General features: G+C 39.4%; 1 long non-coding RNA gene across 2 annotated transcripts in view; it reads left to right on the forward strand.

The window, feature by feature from the left end:
* Nucleotides 1–18751, forward strand: part of LOC141359261 (uncharacterized) — a 45593-nt gene extending 26842 nt beyond the window's left edge. For both annotated transcript variants that reach the window (XR_012365681.1, XR_012365680.1), the window contains exons 4-5: nt 18239–18323; nt 18438–18751. This is a non-coding gene — a long non-coding RNA (uncharacterized lncRNA). The remainder of the gene's footprint in view (nt 1–18238; nt 18324–18437) is intronic.
* The last annotated feature ends 5830 nt before the right edge of the window (nt 18752–24581 follow it).

Here is a 24581-nt window from a genome sequence, read left to right on the forward strand (position 1 = left end):
ACAATTTACTAAACACAAAGTCCCTTTAAGGGAGTCGCACCATTTGGTGGCAATGTTTGCAATGCCTCCGGGCATTTATTTAAGTCATGCAAGATATATTATTATTATGGATATACCCCTGTTCAATTTCTCATTAATGCAATTATCTAATCAACCAATCACATGGCAGTTGCTTCAATGCATTTAGGGGTGTGGTCCTGGTCAAGACAATCTCCTGAACTCCAAACTGAATGTCACAATGGAAAAGATTTAAGCAATTTTGAGCGTGGCATGGTTGTTGGTGACAGACGGGCCAGTCTGAGTATCTCACAATCTGCTCAGTTACTGAGATTTTCACGCACAACCATTTCTAAGGTTTACAAAGAATGGTGTGAAAAGGGAAAAACATCCAGTATGCGGCAGTCCTGTGGGTGAAAATGCCTTGTTTGATGCTAGAGGTCAAAGGAGAATGGGCCGACTGATTCAAGCTGATAGAAGAGCAACTTCGACTGAAATAACCACTCGTTACAACCGAGGTATGCAGCAAAGCATTTGTGAAGCCACAACATGCACAACCTTGAGGTGGAAGGGCTTCAACAGCAGAAAACCCCACCGGGTACCACTCATCTCCACAACAAATAGGAAAAAGAGGCTACAATTTGCACAAGCTCGACCAAATTGTACAGTTGAAGACTGGAAAAATGTTGCCTGGTCTGATGAGTCTCTGATGAATTGGCTGGCAGGCGCTTCATATGACTCTGTATAGAGCCCCTCCCCCAGAGAATCATTAGTCTTTATCGATTGGTTCTTTTATATTGAAGGCGGGACTTCCGTCCCCAGAGTGGCCATATTGAACATATTGCATTGTACCCTATTTAGAGTAATGCAGTGCTAGAGTAATTTTGTTTCATCCAGTATCTTTGCTTTATACAAATTAGCCACCTCATAAAATAATTCCTGAGATCATGATTGATAATACAATTATTTTTTCGCAGAAGATAAGACTAAGAAGCCTGAAACTTTATTTGCTCCCCCATTTAATCTGACTGCTGTCTTAAAGAAGCAACTGAGATGCTAAAGAGATCTGTGATGAGTTTATCTTATGGGATTCCTCCGCAACTACATAACCATGCCAACACACGACCCCTGTCACCAACAGCTATAGATCGAATTTCAACCCTACCAACAGGTGCACCTCCACCACCCGGGATCTCTAATGGATGGCTCTCACGATATCAAAGGGTGGACAAATAACAGCTCAGGGAAGTCCTCTGAAGTTGATAGATCCACAGGGTGGTATGGAGAAGGTCTGTGGGTCAGGGTCAAGAAAAGGGGATGCATCCAAAGTCTTCATTGATGGAATGAAAGAAGTTGTGTTTGGGGCCTGGTAGGCCAAGCCCCGCAGGGGTAAAGATGCATGGGGGGTCAGTTGTCGGGTGTGAATGGGACAGCTGCATCAGGGTGGATAGGAGGTCCCATTGTGTCCTGCCAATAAAAATCTGCGTCCAATTATTGCGAGTCTGTGCCACAAGTGGAATTCCTGAGGACGTTTTGAAAAGCGGTTCAACTGGGGGAGGTGTAGATCTCAGTTTGAGAATCGTACACATGGTGGGATTTCTTGGCTTGTGAGGCCCCCCTTTCTTTTAACACCTTTTCCCATTTTGTGCCTCTATAGAGAGGTTTTTGTGCTGGTAGCATTGAAGTTGAATGTAATGGTGCATAGAGATTTGATTGAGTTATCATTCAAGTATAGTCTCAAATGTTTCTCTTTAAAACTGGTTAGGAGAAATTAAAGTGGAAAAAATTACGACAAATATATATATATGTGAGCGACACGCACTCGCTTGATGGGCGTTCCTTGGCTAGTTTCTAAAAGCGGTATCAAAAGTCACTTTAGAGGTATTGTTAAGTTACAAGAACGGTGTTTTTGGATTTAAAAGTATTTATTTCTCGATAAAAGTAACAAAATATATGAGATAAAATGCCAAACTTATCAGATATATACAGAAATACGCATTTTCCGCCATCTTGAATTATTTTCTCCGACTCGACCACAGACATACGTCACGCTGCTCCTTCACTACCATTGGTCGCTTTGTCGCGTCACTCAGCATTTGCATAAAATAGCCTGCTTGTCTATTTTGGCCCCGTCTTGCTCGTCCAGCGGCAAGCTCGTCGCTTGTCGCTGGCAAACGGCCACTCCCATTGAAAATGTATGGTAGCCTGTCGCTCTGTCTCTTGTAGCTAATGTGACTGGGGGTTAATGCTGCGTTTACACCAGCTGCGGTACAGACGTGAAGCGCGAGTGATTTCAATGTTAAGTCAAAGTGAAGATGCGTTGATGCGCATCTGGAGGTCTCATGGCACAGATAAGGCGTTTGGCGCGGTACACGCAATTCCGCCTCATTCGCGCATTTTGATCACATGGCGCAGTACACGCGAATGATGCTTTTTGTGCATTTTGTGTTTGACGCAAATTGCCAGCTGACACCCGAGTTGAAAAATTTGAACTTTGGCGGAATTTTGTGCCGCGTTAACCAATCACGAGCCTGCTTGCTGCTGAGGCGGCAGCCCCGCCCGGAGTCACTCATTCAACTTAAAGGACCGCTTGATATTGTCCGAAGCAGTCACCAGGAGCTATACGACACAAGTTCTTATTTCTATAGAGACCAGAATAAAAAGGACCTCGCTTGGAAGAGTGTCAGTGAGGACATCGGTCAACCTGATAAGTTGTAATAAACATTTCACTTTTGAGTCACGTGACGTTTATAGACCTGCGCTGTTTATTTTACAAATACAATCCGGTAACTCTCTTGATAAATGCACACTCAACATCAGTCATCTTGCAAACAGACAACTGCCTAGCACTTGCCCCTCCCACAAGAAGCGGATTTTGCCTATGGCGCGCGTCAAATGCTTGCTTTTTCTGCGCGTCTACTTCACTCTAGACACGCGAATGCATTCAAACTGTTCAAGTGGCAAACTAGGCACGGTAGACGCAATTTGTGATGCCTGAAACGCGGTTGGTGTAAACGCAGCATAATGGAGACATTTGTGAGATTTCCGGGTCTTTCTCTTAGGAGAAATGGGAGGCGCAGGAGACTTAAAGAAAGGTTTCCATTTGCTCTCCATTTAATTTAATTGCTGAGAAATAATTGAGATATTAAAAAGATCTCATCTGTGATTTTTCTTATGGGCACTTGTATGTATAAAAAGTTTTCATTACATAAATATAACCAAACATACTTCGTATAATATATGTATGAATATATAATATATTAATTATATTTACGTTTAAATACATAAAACAAGCTGTGAGTTTATTCAAATCTTCTTCGCACAATCTCTCCAGGGTTTCTAAAACCCACTAATAGCACAGATTAAACATCTGTATGGTGTGTTGTCTGGTCGTGAAAGCGTGTCATTGAGGAAAGCTAAAGCTGTTGGGCAGAATGATGTGTGTTTATTCATGTGCAAGGCATTAAATGTTAATTGCTGTTAAGAGCCCGGCATTACGTACAGCCTTGTTAAATATACTTTACATTCACCAAGGAGATTCATCATCTTTGACGGACTAATTTTTGCAATTATCGAAATTCTTATTAGAAAAATACTACAATTTAATGTCTTCGTTGTTACCAAAATTGTATCTTTTATCCTCAAAAATTATTAAATTCGATTTCTATTTTGTGTTTTATAAACTCCATTATTGCACTTTTCAAAACAAAGGTGCTTCACGATGCCACACAGATGAACCATTTTTGGCTAAATGGTTCCTTAAAGGAACCTTTAACACCCAAAGAACCTTTCTGTTTCTTTTCTCCAAAAATGGTTCTTCTATGGCATCGCTGTAAAGAACCTTTCAAGCATCTTTATTTATGACGAATTCTTAAATGCATTTCAATCTGCTGCCTAATTAAGTTACGCAATCTATGTTTGGTCACTTTCGAGTAACCAACTGTGAAATAAGAGCTTTCCTCTAAGTAATAGCAGCCTTATCGTATTAAAAATCAAGAAAAGCTCCAGCATGCATTTGTTTTACCCCAAGCTCCGCTCGCATTGTGAATCTTGTTTCCATACTGTGATCCAGGGCTAATTGGAGAATTTCGGGCAAGGTATGTTGTTTGTGACCTTCGACCTGGTGGGGGTTGGTCATATTATTGAATAGGTATAGAATGACTGAGCCTCCGATGACCCCACTCCGACCTTTTTCCTTCGGTCCCACATGGTTGCCAATGGCGATGGCTCCGGTTGATCTTCACCTGTCAAAGCAAGACTTTGACTAAAGACTTGCAGCTTGGGAAGAGGAAACCAAAACAAAAAAGGAGAGAATGAAAAAACAAAGCATTCACACAGATCGAAGAAAGTGGCTTTTCAAAACAGAAATGCATGACTAGTCAGAGTTAGCCATGGGTGAAACACATTCATTACACATGTGTATTTTTACGCCTGTTAACTTTCTGTACAGTTGTTTTGTGATTTTGATTATGTTTTAAAGAGAATGGTGTCATCGTTTGAGGTATAAAGTACACGTTCGACCTCGGCAGGTGTGTATAGCGGATAAAAGCCAGAAGTTTTGAAGGGCAAAGGGCTGAGGTGGTGAGTCGAAGAATGATTTGGTGTTGTAACGCTTTGACGTGTCTTTCAATAGCTTCTGGCGTGTTTTTGAAAAGGGGTGTTCTTTGAAAACACGGGCAGATGAATGATGACTCGATCTCTTTCAACGCCAAGCCGGGCTTCCTCTCACCTCCTGGTTTTCATAACACGTTTCATTCCCAAACTGGAATGTATTTTAATGGCAACAAGAGTTAATTGACTGTAGCTATGCTAGATTTAAACGTGCAAATGTTTAAAGACAAATAATAATTAATAATATAATAATTTAATAATAAATTAATTAATAATTTAAAGTTGCAATTTTCTAGGCAGATATGGCTAGGAACAATACTCTCATTCTGCCGTAATAATCAAGGACTTTGCAGATGTAACATGACTGCAGGAGGCGTAGTGATATTATACAGCAGCCGAAAATAGGAGATGGTTCTCACTGCGGAACACAACATCCAGGGGGCGGGGTTGGATCTAGATCCAACTCCTCCCACTTTACACTTTGTTCCGCCAAATGAACCAGTATATTTGCGTTGTTGCAGCCCGCAATTAGTTGCAACCTGTGGTCGCCAACGTTTGCTCAATTTAAGTGTACGTTTGATTAATAATATAGTCGAGAAGGATTCATAATTAAAGGACAAGTTCGGTATTTTACACTTAAAGCCCTGTTTTCAGATTGTTTATGATGAAATAGAACGGCTTTGACTGAAATTTTACCATATGCGGCTGCGAGAATTTTCGGGTGTTTGTTTTTCACCTCCCACCTCTACAATGGGTTTAAAGGTGCACTGGAACAATCCTTTCCAAAATGCATTAAACTTTCGTTTACAAAGACGTGAAACTCACCGAGTGGTCAGGGGTTTTCACTGGTATGCTCACACCGAACTTGTCCTTTAAGAAAGTATTCCTGACAGTGTGATATCACTGAAGGGATTTATTTGTACATTATCCCACTTATTACACAGCTATTCCTATACGAGTAAATATAAAAACAAATTTATTTGATATCTTTCATTAGCAAATTAAAAAAAAAAGTAAACCATCTACGGGGGAAACCTGTTTCCTAATGGCTGTAAGCAAAGACGCGCTAAAACAAGTTTTAAAGTCCATACAAAATAAACATTAAATGTATTAATTGCTAAATAACATGCCATAACTTAATAATTATGCATATTTATACTGTATTCATTCATAGGTCTTAAACTGCATGTGGTAAGATTACTCGTAGTAGGCTTACCCGAAATGTTTTACTCCAAAACATTATAGCAAAAAACTTACATTTCACCCTAAAGGCACTACTTTTATTGTAGTCATAAGTAAATGTCAAAAGACTTGATTTAACTTAATTTAATAACTTAATTTAGTTACGACTTAATGCGGAAATGGTAACGCAGCAACACGTGTATGATGTGTCTTGTGGTAAAACTGCCGACCAATGGGATCTTTTGATCTGGATCCAGCTCCGCCCCTGGATCTGAATCCAACCCCACCCCCTGGATGTAGTGTTCTGCAGTGAGGCACTACTGGAAAATAGTCCCCTTAGTAACTTTCAATGGCAGGGGACTATTTCTGGCAGTGCGTAATATTACTACGCCTCCTGCAGCCATGTTACAGCAGCAAAGTCCTTGCTTATTACACCAGCATGAAAGTATCTGTCTTTCTGTCGTTCTTAGTACACGATGTAACTAAAGAAGAGTCAAGTTTTAAATAAGAAAAATATCAAAACTCTTTGGTTATTTTTTAGCGCGATGCTAATGGTCTAATACAATTCAATGGATTGTGCTATGCTAAATGTGGTACTGCCAGATCCGAAGATCAGCTGAATGGATTCCAAAACGGTAAAAATCAAATTTTTAACTCTAGGGGAGTTGGAAAATGAGTATATTTCCAAAAAAGCAGAGTGTCCCTTTAAGCAAAGTTTAACATTTTTCACTCTCTTTATTAAGACACAAACAGAAAGTACAGGAAAAATCCACACAAAATGTAAATAACCCCCCAATATAATAATTATATATTTAGTATATTAGGTAAACATTGGTTTTTTAGACATAAAAGTTGAGCAGGAAGCTAACAAGCCCTGTCTTAGGGATAACATAAGTGCCCTTGTAAAAAGCCAATAATCCTTACAGTTCTGGTTGAGTAGTTTAAGACCCCCCTTGATCTTTGGGAGGATGGGAGTCGAGCATTCCAATCCCAACTATCCCCTTCGGCGATCCCCGCCGAAGTCAAAGACAAATTTAGGCCAGATCGTTTTTCCTCGGGAGTTTTATGTGCATTGAAAAGAGGTTATGAAAATAATATTCCCTCCTGTCTTTGTTGAAGTCTGGGCTGGACTTTTGGGAGGAGATTGGGAAAAGATTTGAGCGTCTTCTGCCGCATCTGCTTTCGTGTTTGTTGCAGCAGACCTCAACAATTCGGCGTTGAGATTGAGAATGGTGGGGGCTACCTGTTAACAGTTGTGCTTTTATTCAATGCACCCCAGGGAGGCAGCGAGCACGGTTCGCTCCTGCACGAATATTTGGCTGTGGACCCAGAGACACATCTGGTCCGTTTGAACCTTGCAGATGTTGCTTGGAACCACATCTCCTCCAAACAGGCCGTCTGAAAGAATACAGGACGTGTAATAATAAGCCGTCATCGTCAGAGCGTTTAGATTGGGATGAGGCTGATTTGTGCTCATTTCATCTTTCTTCAATGGGAATATGATCTGTAACTAATTGAGCGAATTGCAACTCACTGATAAATCACAAGTTTCCACTGTCTTTTCATGTAAACTGTCTGATGTTTAGAAAGACCAGAATTCTCATCATATACATGGCGTAAATCCAATATGGTTCCAGTAACAAATTGAAGGGATTGTTTCCCACTGTTTGCCATGGCTGTAAAACCATTTTAGAGAGGCCATTTCCATAGGCTGCACTTATTTGTGTTGGTTTGCTAAATATGTCTTGCCACTAGGGGTGTAAATTGGACATCTATCTATCCTACCTGTCTGTCTGTCTGTTTGTCTGTCTGTCTGTCTGTCTGTCTGTCTGTCTGTCTGTCTGTCTATCTATCCTACCTGTCTGTCTGTCTGTCTGTCTATCTATCCTCACTTTCCGTCTGTCCTACCTGTCTGTCTGTCTATCCTCCATGTCTGTCTGTCTGTCTATCCTACATGCCTGCCTGCCTGCCTGCCAGTCTGTCTGTCTGTCTGTCTGTCTGTCTGTCTATCTATCTATCTATCTATCTATCTATCTATCTATCTATCTATCTATCTATCTGTCTATCTGTCTATCTGTCTATCTGTCTATCTTCTATCTGTCTATCTTCTATTTGTCTATCTGTCTATCCTACCTGTCTGTCTGTCTTTCTATCTGTCTATCCTACCTTTCCGTCTATCCTACCTGTCTATCTGTCTATCCTGTCTGTCTGTCTATCCTATCCTATCCTATTTGTCTGTCTATCTGTCTATCCTACATGCCTGCCTGCCTGCCTGACTGTCTATCTATCTATCTATCTATCTATCTATCTATCTATCTATCTATCTATCTATCTATCTATCTATCTATCTATCTATCTATCTATCTATCTATCTATCTATCTATCTATCTATCTATGTTTGTCTATCTGTCTATCCTACCCATCTACCTATCCTATCTATCCTATCTATCTGTCTGTCTGTCTGTCTGTCTATCCTACCTGTCTGTCTGTCTTTCTATCTGTCTATCCTACCTTTCCGTCTATCCTACCTGGCTATCCTGTCCGTCCGTTTGTTTGTCTGTCTATCCTATCCTATCCTATCCTATCCTATCCTATCCTATCCTATCCTACCTGACTGTCTGTCTATCTGTCTATCCTACATGCCTGCCTGCCTGACCGTCTGTCTGTCTGTCTGTCTATCTATCTACCTATCCATCCTACCTGTCTGCCTGTCTGTCTATCTGTTTATCCAACCTATCTGTCTGTCTGTCTGTCTGTCTGTCTGTCTGTCTGTCTACCTATCTATCCTACCTGTCTGTCTATCTGTTTATCCAACCTATCTGTCTGTCTGTCTGTCTGTCTATCCTACCTGTCTGCCTGTCTATCCTACCTGTCTGTCTGTCTGCATGCATGCATTCATGTCTGTCTATCTACCTATCTATCCTACCTGTCTGTCTATCTGTTTATCCAACCTATCTGTATGTCTGTCTGTCTGTCTGTCTGTCTGTCTATCCTACCTGTCTGTCTGTCTGCATGCATGTCTGTCTATCTATCTATCTATCTATCTATCTATCTATCTATCTATCTATCTATCTATCTATCTATCTATCTATCTATCTATCTATCTATCTGTCTATCTGACCTGCCTGTCTGTCTGTCTGCATGCATGCATGCATGCATGTCTGTTTGTCTGTCTATCTATCTATATATCCTGCCTGTCTGTATATCTGCCTGCATGTCTGTCTGTCCTATCCTATCTATCCTATCTGTCTGTCTGTCTATCTATCTATCTATCTATCTATCTATCTATCTATATATCCTGCCTGTTTGTCTATCTGCCTGCATGTCTGTCTGTCCTATCCTATCTATCCTATGTATCCTGTCTGTCTGTTTGTCTGTATGTCTGTCTGTCTGTCTACCTATCTATCCTACCTGTCTGTCTATCTGTTTATCCAACCTATCTGTCTGTCTGTCTGTCTGTCTATCCTACCTGTCTGCCTGTCTATCCTACCTGTCTGTCTGTCTGCATGCATGCATGTCTGTCTATCTACCTATCTATCCTACCTGTCTGTCTATCTGTTTATCCAACCTATCTGTATGTCTGTCTGTCTGTCTGTCTGTCTGTCTATCTGACCTGTCTGTCTGTCTGTCTGCATGCATGCATGTCTGTCTATCTATCTATCTAACTGTCTGTCTGTCTGTCTATCTATCTATATATCTATCTATCTATCTATCTATCTATCTATCTATCTATCTATCTATCTATCTATCTGACCTGTCTTTCTGTATGTCTGTCTGCATGCATGCATGCATGCATGCCTGTCTGTTTGTCTGTCTGTCTATCTATATATATATATATCCTGCCTGTCTGTATATCTGCCTGCATGTCTGTCTGTCCTATCTATCCTATCTGTCTGTCTGTCTATCTATCTATCTATCTATCTATCTATCTATCTATATATCCTGCCTGTTTGTCTATCTGCCTGCATGTCTGTCTGTCCTATCCTATCTATCCTATGTATCCTGTCTGTCTGTTTGTCTGTATGTCTGTCTGTCTGTCTATCCTATCTGTATGTCTGCCTTCTCTCTGTCAATACATTATTTTATTTGTATATCTACCTACCCATTGTCAGGTATAAGGAATAGCTACAGGCCTAGTGCTCATTTAAATCCCATTTTAACAGAAGATGAGTATTTTGATCTTTCATCTCCCAGTCTGTTATTAAAATCTCAAGTCATCCAACTAAGACTTACTCATCGAGCTCGTCTGCGAGCCTTCACCTGCATCGTTCAACAAGTACACCCTATGCCAGGAGCGGTTTTTATTTTACAATATTTTATGCCTCTGGCTATGACCATGTGCCTAAGTTTTCATCAGCCTTTATACTTAAATAACCAGACTATAAACAGCAGGTTTCTAGGCAGCACGGAGAAGTGCTACACACTCACACGTCATGATGAAGGTGCTACCTGATGTCTACCGACCTGATGGAAAAACAGCGAAGCACATATAGTCATGAAGTGATGTCACGGGTGTTGTTTGAGAGAAAGACGCTGTTCCATTTGGCCCCAGAGAGCCATGAAAACAGGATTGTGCCTTTTCCCTCCTGGTCTCGTCCAGACAGAAGGGCCCGTCTGGAATGCAATGTGTTGGCCATCTGCAGACGGATGTTCATAGCTGCTCTCCGAAGAACAAACAGGCGCCTGAGAAAAGCAACATCTGAACGTTGGATGGTGGCAGTTGCCCAAATTTGTCGACTTCTTGCCAGAGGAAACTTTCATTGCTAAATGGTCGCTGTTTTAGATCATGAGACATTATGTGCATCAAAAATGATTTCACATTGATTTCATAACCTTACTCAGTCAATATTAAAGATTTGTTAAGATTTCTCCTGAAACTCTTGAGATACATGTGAAATTAGAGGAGACTCCTCAGAAACAGGACACGGGACAATTTGCATCTCAATTTTTTTTCTTAAAAGTCATATCTTCATTCATACGAGAAAGAAACTCACTCTTATTGATTTATTGATTTGGTAAAAATCATCATTTATTATGAACACAAAAACAACTTCAAATAAACTAAACATAGCGATAGTTTTTTTTTTACGAATAAGGTGATAGATCATCTTCCAGAGTTGCTCTAAGAAATATGTCGCTTTTATCACACCGAGTTCACCGGGACACTCTTGGGTGACGGAACGAGCATGGAAGAAGATGAAAGACTCATGCTTTCCCTCTGATCCTCTGGTTTACTCTCATTGTCTCCCCCACCTCTCCTCCGAGTTCTCCTGAGATCAGGGTTATGGACTACAGAGAAACTGAAATTGGCTGCCATCCAGTCACATCTGTTCCTCTGCTGTTGCCGTTCTCTCGTCTGTATTTTTACACTTACCACACTCTTTTTTTTCAACTTGCACATACACGTTTACAGGTTTTAGCAAGAAGTTGCAAAGCTAAACGCTTGCATATCCTGATTTGCTTTGTTTGATGGTATGATGAAATGTTTTAACAAGTATGTTTATGTATGTGGCTTAGTCATCATCATCAAACTTAACATTGTGTATTAGTTTCATATTATACCACAGGGCTGTTGAATGCTTGATTCTGATTGGCTGAGAAATGTTCCATGGGTGTTGATTATTTTTCTGTAAACCGCACACCTAACTTGTCAAATGTCTAGGCACCAGAGCAATGTTTGTGGTAACCATGGTATAAGCGGAATAATGACTCCGGTCCTTTGAATTATTAGAAAATAATGCACACCCACGCGTCGTGTGCATAAGTTTTTTTTTACGGCCGTTGTCAATTATTCCTTACTTATTATTACTTAAAGTCGATTTGTAAACATTTTTGGACCACCACAGTTACCAAACAGAATTGCAAAAATTGTAGTAAAGTGGTTTTCCTCAACACAATCTTCCAAAAAGATAGTCCCATCCCCAAACTCACACCATTGGTTAAGCCAGTGTTGTAGGGTTGGGCCAGTTGGGATGCTCGAATGAACAGAGCAAAATTTTATGTTCAACCTTCAAATTCATACTATCTGAAAAAATTGTCTAAAAATGGTCCCAAGCTGGGGCAGTACCCTTTAATATAACATTTAGGTACAGATATGTATACATTTGGTACCAGTACCTCTAAGGTACTATAAGCTCTTTAGGTGCAAAGGTGTATTTTTTAAAGGGTACACTGCAAAAAATGATTTTCAAGAAAAAATTGTCTTAATATTTTTGTCTTGTTTTCAATAAAAATATCTAAAAATTCTTAAATTAAGATGCTTTTTCTTGATGAGCAAAACGACCCAAGAAAATAAGTCTAGTTTTTAAACCAAAAATATCAAATTTAAGTGATTTTGTGCATAATACAACAAAAAATCTGCCAATCGGGGTAAGCTAATTTTTCTTGAATTTTTCTTGAATTTAGTGTTTTAGAAAAATGTTCAAGATTTTTTGCTTACACCATTGGCAGATTTTTTTGCTTGTTTTATGCACAAAATCACTTAAATTTTATATTTTTGGTCTAAAAACTATAATTCTTGTGTCGTTTTGCTCATGAAGAAAAATCATTTTAATTTAAGAATTTTTACTGAAAACAAAACAAAAATACTACGAATTTTTTTCTTGAAAATAATTTTTGCAGTGTATGCAAAAAATGACTACTTACTTGTTTTCAGTAAAAATATCTAAAAAGTCCTAGGAAAATAAGTCTAGTTTTTAGACAAAAAATATAAACTTTAGGTAAATTAGTGCTTAAAACAAGCAAAAAAAACTGCCAATGGAATAACAAAAACATTCTTGAATTAAGTGTTTATGAAAGAAGTAAACTAATTTCAAGAAAAATGTTCTTATTCCATTGGCAGGTATTTTTGCTTTTTTAAGCACTAATTTACTTAAAGTTTATATTTTTGTCTAAAAACTAGACTTCTTTGATTTGCATCATCAAGAAAATACATATTAATTTAAGAATGTTTAAGATATTTTTACTGAAAACAAGACAAAAACACTAAGTAAGAAAGTCATTTTTTTTTGCTGTGGGACCATTTTTTGACCATTTTTCTGACTGTGTAGTATTGACATAATTTTGATGGACTCTGCATATTAAGTAGAGACATACAAAATTTCTTTAGCTATAATTTGTATACATTTATGCATTTGACAGACAACTACAAAATGATTTGTTGGTTCAACTTAAAAAAAGAAGTTACCTGGTTGCGTTAAAATTTTGTATTAATTCAACATAAATATATTAGTTAATTCAAAAAAGTTGTGTTAAAATACTGTGTCAACTAATTTAAGGTAATTGGGTAACTTACTTTTTTAAGTTGAACCAACTTTATTTGTTTCAATGAATGCATTCAGTCTATAGTATTATGTATATCCTGAGAATGGACCTATGACCTTTGCACTGCTTACACAATGCTCTACCAAGTGAGCATCAGGAACTCATATTTCCTAACAACTGCAAATCTTGTAGTCCTATAGTCCTATGGGGTAACATCTATAAATTAAAAAGTCAAAATAGCCTCTTCTTTGATCTTTTGAAATGGTGAAGTTGTTTTTTGAGAGCAAGTGCTTGTAACAGCTGGCATCACAGTGACCACTAACCAAAATCTACCTAAAATGAGTTACAAAGAGGAATAAAACAATTTAGATAATCCACATGAACATTCATACACAGTATGATAAATGGAGAACACATTAAGCACAGCAGACACATTGGCTAGCCAGGAAAACTTGATAAAAAACAAAGCCCTTGTCTAATCACTGGCTGTTTAATAAGACACATCTCTCTCAATTTTCCCCTCAAGCTTGTGCCACCATCGCACCGAGCTTGAACCTGCCCTGGATGCCAACAGTAAACAATTATAAAACCTTGTGGGCGCTCCTCGCTGCGCGGCGAGGGGGGGCGGACCGAGTCGTGCGCTGAACTCCTGACCCGCTTCGCACACCAAGCGTCTGTTGTGGACTGTGAGGTGCTAGATGGGTCACAGCAAGCTGTGAAGGGGAGACCAGGGCTGGAGAAGTTGGGGCATTGGAGGGAGGCATCGAAAGGGGGTTTTGGGTGGAGGGAAACAGTGGCTACTGTGTGGGGAGAATTGCATGCTTCAGTGTCTCTATATGAAAACTGCATATTTCAATGTACGCCGTGCCGTCACCTTAAAATGGATGGTTGTCATTAACTTCCATTAAAATGTCTTGAAGCATGTATTGAGATGTTTCCTATTGCATCTCTTTGTCCAATAGACTTTGTAAAAACAAGTAAGAGTCTAAATTGTTTTCGATAGAGTTTATCCTAGTACAGATACAAATTCGTTTTTTGAAATGTGATGAGTGTAGGCCCAAAACTCATAAATCAGTTCACAGCTGGCCATTGTGCAAGTCCAAAGCCATTGGCAATGGATGTAGCCTAGTCTAAACAATTCAAGGGTCATCTTTAAAAAAACAACAGGTTGCCAGTGAAATCGTTTGCTTGCGTTTAAGTTTGCATGTGTGCGCCTTCATGCATAAATGTATGAATACATAAGGTCAGAAGTCACAGAACAAGATGTGTAGATACTAAATTTGGTAGATCCTGTGCAATTGCTTGTTACGCTGTCGTTTGCATAGACTTTGAAATTCGTCTTCTGGGGGAATCGTTCCCAGATGTTGAATATTTCCTTTAATCATTTCCATTGGTCCACTTTTTTACTTGCCGTTGTTATCCAACCATCTTTATGTTACTTTCTACATGTCTGTTTTCCCAAAAAGACAAAATGTATGGAATTCATTCTGTAGGAATCTTTCATTTGTATCTCAGTTTAGCAATGATAGATGAAGAACAAATTATGACTTGAAGTCATATGTCAGATGTGATTTTTGTAAAACACATCACAGGAATCTCATACGTGTCTCATCTTTTTAAGGTTTAAAAGGTGTCTTAAATTTTCAAATTGTGCTCAGATTGCTTAAACACCTTACATCTGTAATCAAAAGTCAGATGTTTCAATGTGAACTCATTCATAACCAAATTCCTTCAAGACCAAATTATTTCATGCATTTGGCGGGCGCTTTTATTCAAAGCAATTTGCAGTGAATACGTTACACACATTTTAATTAGTATGTGTGTTCCCTTGGATCGAACCAACAACATTTTGCGCGGCTAACGCAATGCTCTACCGTTAAGCAACAGGAACTCTTATAGTTTATAGTATGTACTTTATAGTCAATTATATACTTTCAATTTTTTCTCTTAAAGGGTACCTATTTCATTGCTAAAAAACATTATTTTGTGTATTTGGTATATTCGTAAATTTTTGTAGCTCCAGATATCATGTCTTCCAGAAACGCACTGATTTTGTACAAAATGTATCGATTTGAAAAGCGCGGTGTCCCTGTTTGGCCAGCTAATCTGTACCTTGTGATTGGCCTGAGTACCTTTGACATCAGCCGGAAATGTAATGCTACTTACCGTGTTTGAAAGATTCATGCACAATGCAATGCTAACAGGAGTTAACTTACAGGCTGAGAGTCTGAAGCAGGAGGAATTATGATAAAGTCGGTCTTGTCTACATCACCAATCCCAGGAAGTAAACTGTTGCCTACAATCTGTGTGTTTGTTGTAGTCTAAGAAAAGAGATTTACGTTGGAGATGATAACTCGCGTCACCGTTTGTTTGGTGTTTGTACCTTTTGCATATCGTTAACATGTACTAATACACACTTACACACCAAAGGAAATGTACAATCATGAATCGGAGGATAGGTGCGCTTTAAGAAATTTTCAACACAATCTCATGGTAATTTTTACACTGTAAAAAACGCAGCCGGAAGTTTAAGCAACTTATGCAAGTCAATTCAACCAATTAAAACAAGTTTAAATTGTTTAACTTAATTTGTTAAGTTAAAGTAACATAAAAATACTGTATATGTTGATAGACATTGTTTTTTACAGCGTAGGTATTTTATGAGATGGCTGCTTCGTAATAATTCGAACGATCACATTCGTACGTTTTTGTATCATTTGCTTTTGCCCTATGACTTTGGGTTCAGTGGGGTTTCGATGTTGTTGTTTTAAAGAATTAGTCTACTCATTTTCAATATTAAAATATGTTATTACCTTAACTAAGAATTGTTGATACATCCCTCTATCATCTGTGTGCGTGCACGTAAGCGCTGGAGCGCGCTGCGACGCTTCGATAGCATTTAGCTTAGCCCCATTCATTCAATGCTACCATTTAGAGATAAAGTTAGAAGTGACCAAACACATCAACGTTTTTCCTATTTAAGACGAGTAGTTATACGAGCAAGTTTGGGAGTACTTCGACTCGGCGCAGTAACACCCTCCCTCTCCCATTATGAGAGGGAGAAGGGGAGCGGACTTTTCAGGCGAGTCGAAGTACTCCCAAAAGTGCTATTACGCCATAAAATATAGTTCCTCTTTTAAATCCGCTTAGAAAAGCGCTACGTTTTATTTTGTACCACCAAACTTGCTCGTATAACTACTCGTCTTAATTAGGAAAAACGTTGATGTGTTTGGTCACTTCTAACTTTATCTCTAAATGGTACCATTGAATGAATGGGGCTAAGCTAAATGCTATCGAAGCGTCGCAGCGCGCTCCAGCGCTTACGTGCACGCACACAGATGATAGAGGGATGTATCAACAATTCTTAGTTAAGGTAATAACATATTTTAATATTGAAAATGAGTAGACTATTCCTTTAATGAACTTAATGTTTTAAATATGTACAAATCAGGCTTAAAATGTACCTAAATGATTTTCATTGGTTAAAATCTCCTGGGCTATAATGAATGATTATATGCATTACAAAACTTTGCATATATCATTCATAAGCGATTTATTGAAATTATACATAGTTCATTTTGTTTTAACACCAAATTCAAAGAATTCAAAGAAAAAACAATAAATAATATTTTGTGTGAAGAAAATTAGGAAGAAACCATTTTTTCTTTGTTTAGTACATGGCTCGTTGTAATGCTTGATTCTGATTGGCTATTTGCAGGTTTGTTATTCTGAGATAACAACACCTCATAATAACAAACTGTACCCCAGATGCTGCAAATCTTTTTGACAGGTACAGTTTAATTTTACTCAAAATATATATATAAATACTGTGCAAAAGTATAGGCCACCACCACCACCTTTGTTATTTTAGCAAAGTTTTAACGTCCATCCATATTTATTTTCACTCTTTTTTTTTAAGATACATACAAGAAATATGTACACAAAATTAAAAACAAAATTTTCAGAACTAAACTTCTTCAGGCATCAGTCAGTATTTAGTGTGACCTCTTTTGGCACGAAACACATCTTGAGGTTTTTTTAGTCCTAAAGTCATTCGATTAGAATTAGAAATTAGGATTTAATTTCATTTAGGTTTAAGAGATCCTGCAGTTTCCTGCTATAGCTCAAGTGAAAGGAGAGTTTACCCTTAATACTTGAAACTTCAGTTTATACTTTTATACTGTTTTTAATACACATTTCCTGTATTTTCTGGTTGTATTCTAATAGAGACTAAGAAATAATTATATATGATCACTATAACATTGCAAAAACAACAAATCTTAGACTTTTGCACAGTACTGTGTCTTTTAATAAGATATTTGAGATTATTTTTACAAATGGTTAAACCAATAAGCATGTTTGTGACATTTAAATGTCCTGTCTTATCAAAACCGAATCTAAACGTGCTTTCTTGTGGAAGGTCTTCATTTATTAAACATGAGCAAAAATATTTCAAATCAATATTTAATGCTCCTTACCTTGCGTATGAGGTTTAAAACACTGTAATAAGTGAGATAATGTACAGGCAGCCAGTTATATAATCTCAGACCAGCTGCATATACATTATCCCTTACATAACACATCATTTCTTTCAATTTTGTTGTGAAATATGATCCAGACATATTCTTGACAGGTTATTTTTCTATGCCTGACCTTCGCATCACCTCTGCCTTATGAGTTACTGCACCGAACAGCTTTTCCGACCAATCTCCTTCTCTGTTTGTTTCTTTGTCTCTCTCTCGTTCTGTCTCTTCATATCTTTGCTTCACCCTTTTGAAGGGGTCACCGCGGCCCCAGACAGACAGACACTACGCTTCACACGACACCGACTCGGGAAATTCCACCTCAGCGCAAAAACAGATGCAAGCGGAGTCAAAAATGCACATTGGGTACTGATGATGACCCAGTCACATATCATGAAAACAGCTTAAAAGAAATCGCTACTGAGATCGAAAAAAACAAAAAGTTTATGTGTCAATGTTTAAACTTTTTATTTGATATAGTGTTATTTAATGTTGATTTTAAGGTGATATGTCTGCATGATTTGACCCTCAAAAATAACTTTGGTTATTATTATATAGGCATAATGTATATAGTAGTTGTAGAAAGTCTTTTAAAAGTTTTTTTTATGCTAATAACATCCTTTACTAAATGAATATAACTATCCATTTCTTTACAATTACAGACACATCTACTGTATAAAGACTCATCTGACTGCTATCATCCAGACGTTCAGTGCTTACACTTGGACTAGACAGGGTTAATTTGAGGTCAGATTTTCTTTTAATACACCGATGATCGACTGATCCTGTGTTGGCTGTGAAGGATGTTCAGATGTGGGCATGTTTAAGGGTTTAACCCCATTTGGCCTCTCTTTTATTTAGCCTGATGATTTATGAGCCCAGGCAAAGAAGAGAAACGACCACGTCACTGCTATACGATCCACGAAACGACCCAAACCAGCGTGGTGATACTTGATGGTGCCTGGAGTGAGAGTATATGTTTTCTTTGCAGATTTGCATTTGAAATGCAGAAACACGGGACTTTAAAAGTGGGCTTAATGTACAGTTTGTTGGTAATATGCAACTAGCATATTGTAGATGCAGGGTGCTGTTATTTATGACGTGATTAGTGTCAAGTTTTTGTAGCCTTATGCAGTTTAATGCCATACAGTACATACAGGAAATTAGACCCTTTAAAATGCTTTACCTCAAACCAACATGTTGTCAATGTGTTGCTATGCAGTTGCTAAGGTGTTCTGGATGGTTGCCTATGTGTTACTATGTGGTTGTTAAGTTGTTTGGTGAGTTTTTACTGTAGCATGTGGCTGTGTTGTGGCTAAGGTGTTTTGAATGATTGCCAGACTGTTGCTATGTGGTTGCTAATGTTTTCTGAGTGTTTTAGCACATGACTCCGGTGTTGCTAGGATGTTCTATAGGTTTATATCACGTGGCTATGTTGTTGCTAAGGTGTTTTGAGGAGTTGCCAGAGTGTTACTATGTGGTTGCTAAGGTGTTCTGAGTGTTTTATCACATGACTCCGGTTTTGCTAAGTGTTCTGATGGGTTTTAGCTTGTGGCTATGTTGTTGCTAAGGTGTTTTGAGGAGTAGCCAGAGTGTTACTATGTGGTTGCTAAGGTGTTCTGAGTGTTTTATCACATGACTCCGGTGTTGCTAGGGTGTTTTTTGGGTTTTTATCATCTGGCTATGTTGTTGCTAAGGTGTTTTGAGGAGTTGCCAGAGTGTTACTATGTGGTTGCTAAGGTATTCTGAGAGTTTTATCACATGACTCCGGTTTTGCTAAGTGTTCTGATGGGTTTTAGCTTGTGGCTATGTTGTTGCTAAGGTGTTTTGAGGAGTAGCCAGTGTGTCACTGTGTGGTTGCTAGGGTGTTCTGAGTGTTTAGCACATGACTCCGGTGTTGCTAGGGTGTTTTTTGGGTTTTTATCATCTGGCTATGTTGTTGCTAAGGTGTTTTGAGGAGTTGCCAGAGTGTTACTATGTGGTTGCTAAGGTGTTCTGAGTGTTTTATCACATGACTCCGGTTTTGCTAAGTGTTCTGATGGGTTTTAGCTTGTGGCTATGTTGTTGCTAAGGTGTTTTGAGGAGTAGCCAGAGTGTTACTATGTGGTTGCTAAGGTGTTCTGAGTGTTTTATCACATGACTCCGGTGTTGCTAGGGTGTTTTTTGGGTTTTTATCATCTGGCTATGTTGTTGCTAAGGTGTTTTGAGGAGTTGCCAGAGTGTTACTATGTGGTTGCTAAGGTATTCTGAGAGTTTTATCACATGAATCCGGTTTTGCTAAGTGTTCTGATGGGTTTTAGCTTGTGGCTATGTTGTTGCTAAGGTGTTTTGAGGAGTAGCCAGTGTGTCACTGTGTGGTTGCTAGGGTGTTCTGAGTGTTTAGCACATGACTCCGGTGTTGCTAGGGTGTTTTTTGGGTTTTTATCATCTGGCTATGTTGTTGCTAAGGTGTTTTGAGGAGTTGCCAGAGTGTTACTATGTGGTTGCTAAGGTGTTCTGAGTGTTTTATCACATGACTCCGGTTTTGCTAAGTGTTCTGATGGGTTTTAGCTTGTGGCTATGTTGTTGCTAAGGTGTTTTGAGGAGTAGCCAGAGTGTTACTATGTGGTTGCTAAGGTGTTCTGAGTGTTTTATCACATGACTCCGGTGTTGCTAGGGTGTTTTTTGGGTTTTTATCATCTGGCTATGTTGTTGCTAAGGTGTTTTGAGGAGTTGCCAGAGTGTTACTATGTGGTTGCTAAGGTATTCTGAGAGTTTTATCACATGACTCCGGTTTTGCTAAGTGTTCTGATGGGTTTTAGCTTGTGGCTATGTTGTTGCTAAGGTGTTTTGAGGAGTAGCCAGTGTGTCACTGTGTGGTTGCTAGGGTGTTCTGAGTGTTTAGCACATGACTCCGGTGTTGCTAGGGTGTTTTTTGGGTTTTTATCATCTGGCTATGTTGTTGCTAAGGTGTTTTGAGGAGTTGCCAGAGTGTTACTATGTGGTTGCTAAGGTGTTCTGAGTGTTTTATCACATGACTCCGGTTTTGCTAAGTGTTCTGATGGGTTTTAGCTTGTGGCTATGTTGTTGCTAAGGTGTTTTGAGGAGTAGCCAGAGTGTTACTATGTGGTTGCTAAGGTGTTCTGAGTGTTTTATCACATGACTCCGGTGTTGCTAGGGTGTTTTTTGGGTTTTTATCATCTGGCTATGTTGTTGCTAAGGTGTTTTGAGGAGTTGCCAGAGTGTTACTATGTGGTTGCTAAGGTGTTCTGAGTGTTTTATCACATGACTCCGGTTTTGCTAAGTGTTCTGATGGGTTTTAGCTTGTGGCTATGTTGTTGCTAAGGTGTTTTGAGGAGTAGCCAGAGTGTTACTATGTGGTTGCTAAGGTGTTCTGAGTGTTTTATCACATGACTCCAGTGTTGCTAGGGTGTTTTTTGGGTTTTTATCATCTGGCTATGTTGTTGCTAAGGTGTTTTGAGTGTTTTATCACATGACTCCGGTTTTGCTAAGTGTTCTGATGGGTTTTAGCTTGTGGCTATGTTGTTGCTAAGGTGTTTTGAGGAGTAGCCAGAGTGTTACTATGTGGTTGCTAAGGTGTTCTGAGAGTTTTATCACATGACTCCGGTTTTGCTAAGTGTTCTGATGGGTTTTAGCTTGTGGCTATGTTGTTGCTAAGGTGTTTTGAGGAGTAGCCAGTGTGTCACTATGTGGTTGCTAAGGTGTTCTGAGTGTTTTTAGCACATGACTCCGGTGTTGCTAGGGTGTTTTTGGGGTTTTTATCATCTGGCTATGTTGTTGCTAAGGTGTATTGAGGAGTTGCCAGAGTGTTACTATGTGGTTGCTAAGGTGTTCTGAGTGTTTTATCACATGACTCCGGTTTTGCTAAGTGTTCTGATGGGTTTTAGCTTGTGGCTATGTTGTTGCTAAGGTGTTTTGAGGAGTAGCCAGAGTGTTACTATGTGGTTGCTAAGGTGTTCTGAGAGTTTTATCACATGACTCCGGTTTTGCTAAGTGTTCTGATGGGTTTTAGCTTGTGGCTATGTTGTTGCTAAGGTGTTTTGAGGAGTAGCCAGTGTGTCACTGTGTGGTTGCTAGGGTGTTCTGAGTGTTTAGCACATGACTCCGGTGTTGCTAGGGTGTTTTTTGGGTTTTTATCATCTGGCTATGTTGTTGCTAAGGTGTTTTGAGGAGTAGCCAGTGTGTCACTATGTGGTTGCTAAGGTGTTCTGAGTGTTTTTAGCACATGACTCCGGTGTTGCTAGGGTGTTTTTTGGGTTTTTATCATCTGGCTATGTTGTTGCTAAGGTGTATTGAGGAGTTGCCAGAGTGTTACTATGTGGTTGCTAAGGTGTTCTGAGTGTTTTATCACATGACTCCGGTTTTGCTAAGTGTTCTGATGGGTTTTAGCTTGTGGCTATGTTGTTGCTAAGGTGTTTTGAGGAGTAGCCAGAGTGTTACTATGTGGTTGCTAAGGTGTTCTGAGAGTTTTATCACATGACTCCGGTTTTGCTAAGTGTTCTGATGGGTTTTAGCTTGTGGCTATGTTGTTGCTAAGGTGTTTTGAGGAGTAGCCAGTGTGTCACTGTGTGGTTGCTAGGGTGTTCTGAGTGTTTAGCACATGACTCCGGTGTTGCTAGGGTGTTTTTTGGGTTTTTATCATCTGGCTATGTTGTTGCTAAGGTGTTTTGAGGAGTTGCCAGAGTGTTACTATGTGGTTGCTAAGGTGTTCTGAGTGTTTTATCACATGACTCCGGTTTTGCTAAGTGTTCTGATGGGTTTTAGCTTGTGGCTATGTTGTTGCTAAGGTGTTTTGAGGAGTAGCCAGAGTGTTACTATGTGGTTGCTAAGGTGTTCTGAGTGTTTTATCACATGACTCCAGTGTTGCTAGGGTGTTTTTTGGGTTTTTATCATCTGGCTATGTTGTTGCTAAGGTGTTTTGAGGAGTTGCCAGAGTGTTACTATGTGGTTGCTAAGGTGTTCTGAGTGTTTTATCACATGACTCCGGTTTTGCTAAGTGTTCTGATGGGTTTTAGCTTGTGGCTATGTTGTTGCTAAGGTGTTTTGAGGAGTAGCCAGTGTGTCACTATGTGGTTGCTAAGGTGTTCTGAGTGTTTAGCACATGACTCCGGTGTTGCTAGGGTGTTTTTTGGATTTTTATCATCTGGCTATGTTGTTGCTAAGGTGTTTTGAGGAGTTGCCAGAGTGTTACTATGTGGTTGCTAAGGTGTTCTGAGTGTTTTATCACATGACTCCGGTTTTGCTAAGTGTTCTGATGGGTTTTAGCTTGTGGCTATGTTGTTGCTAAGGTGTTTTGAGGAGTAGCCAGTGTGTCACTATGTGGTTGCTAAGGTGTTCTGAGTGTTAAGCACATGACTCCGGTGTTGCTAGGGTGTTTTTTGGGTTTTTATCATCTGGCTATGTTGTTGCTAGGGTGTTTTGAGGAGTTGCCAGAGTGTTACTATGTGGTTGCTAAGGTGTTCTGAGTGTTTTATCACATGACTCCGGTTTTGCTAAGTGTTCTGATGGGTTTTAGCTTGTGGCTATGTTGTTGCTAAGGTGTTTTGAGGAGTAGCCAGTGTGTCACTATGTGGTTGCTAAGGTGTTCTGAGTGTTTAGCACATGACTCCGGTGTTGCTAGGGTGTTTTTTGGGTTTTTATCATTTGGCTATGTTGTTGCTAAGGTGTTTTGAGGAGTAGCCAGTGTGTTACTATGTGGTTGCTTAGGTGTTCTGAGTGTTTTTAGCACATGACTCCGGTGTTGCTAAGGTGTTCTATAGGTTTATATCATGTGGCTATGTTGTGGCTAAGGTGTTTTGAGGAGTTGCCAGAGTGTTACTATATGGTTGCTAAGGTGTTCTGAGTGTTTTTATCACATGACTCTGGTGTTGCTAGGGTGTTCTATAAGTTTATATCACGTGGCTATGTTGTGGCTAAGGTGTTTTGAGGAGTTGCCAGAGTGTTGCTATGTGGTTGCTAAGGTGTTCTGAGTGTTTTATCACATGACTCCGGTGTTGCTAGGGTGTTCTATAGGTTTATATCCAGTGGTGTAGTGGTGTCTGGAGAAGTGGGTATACTCTTAGTTTATGCCCCTAGTAGAAGTGGGTATACCCCATGCCATCAAATAAAGAGGTGGGTATACTCTGTATACCTGTGTCTACCCTGCACTACACCACTGTTTATATCACGTCGCTATGTTGTGGCTAAGGTCTTTTGAGGAGTTGCCAGTGTGTTACTATGTGGTTGCTAAGGTGTTCTGAGTGTTTTAGCCCATGGATATGCAGTTGCTAGGGGGTTTTGTGTGGTTTTAGCATGTGGCTATGTTGTTGCTAAGGTGTTTTAAGGAGTAGCCAGTGTGTTACTATGTGGTTGCTTAGGTGTTCTGAGTGTTTTTACCACATGACTCCGGTGTTGCTAGGGTGTTCTATGGGTTTATACCACGTGGCTATGTTGTGGCTAAAGTGTTTTGAGGAGTTGCCAGAGTGTTACTATGTGGTTGCTAAGGTGTTCTTGGTGTTTTTATCACATGACTCTGGTTTTGCTAGGGTGTTCTGAGTGGTTTTAGCATGTGGCTATGTTGTTGCTAAGGTGTTTTGAGGAATTGCCAGTGTGTTGCTATGTGGTTGCTAAGGTGTTTTTAGTGTTTTTATCACATGACTCCGGTTTTGCTAGGGTGTTCTGAGGGGTTTTAGCATGTGGCTATGTTGTTTCTAAGCTGTTTGAGAAGTAGCCAGTGTGTTACTATGTGGTTGCTAAGGTGTTCTGAGTGTTTACAGCACATGACTCCAGTGTTGCTAGGGTGTTCTATAGGTTTATATCACATGGCTATGTTGTGGCTAAGGTGTTTTGAGGAGTTGCCAGAGTGTTACTATGTGGTTGCTAAGGTGTTCTGAGTGTTTTAGCCCATGGATATGCAGTTGCTAGGGGGTTTTGTGTGGTTTTAGCATGTGGCTATGTTGTTGCTAAGGTGTTTTAAGGAGTAGCCAGTGTGTTACTATGTGGTTGCTTAGGTGTTCTGAGTGTTTT

The sequence above is a fragment of the Misgurnus anguillicaudatus genome, chromosome 23 (assembly GCF_027580225.2).
Source record: "Misgurnus anguillicaudatus chromosome 23, ASM2758022v2, whole genome shotgun sequence".
Lineage (NCBI taxonomy): Eukaryota > Metazoa > Chordata > Actinopteri > Cypriniformes > Cobitidae > Misgurnus > Misgurnus anguillicaudatus.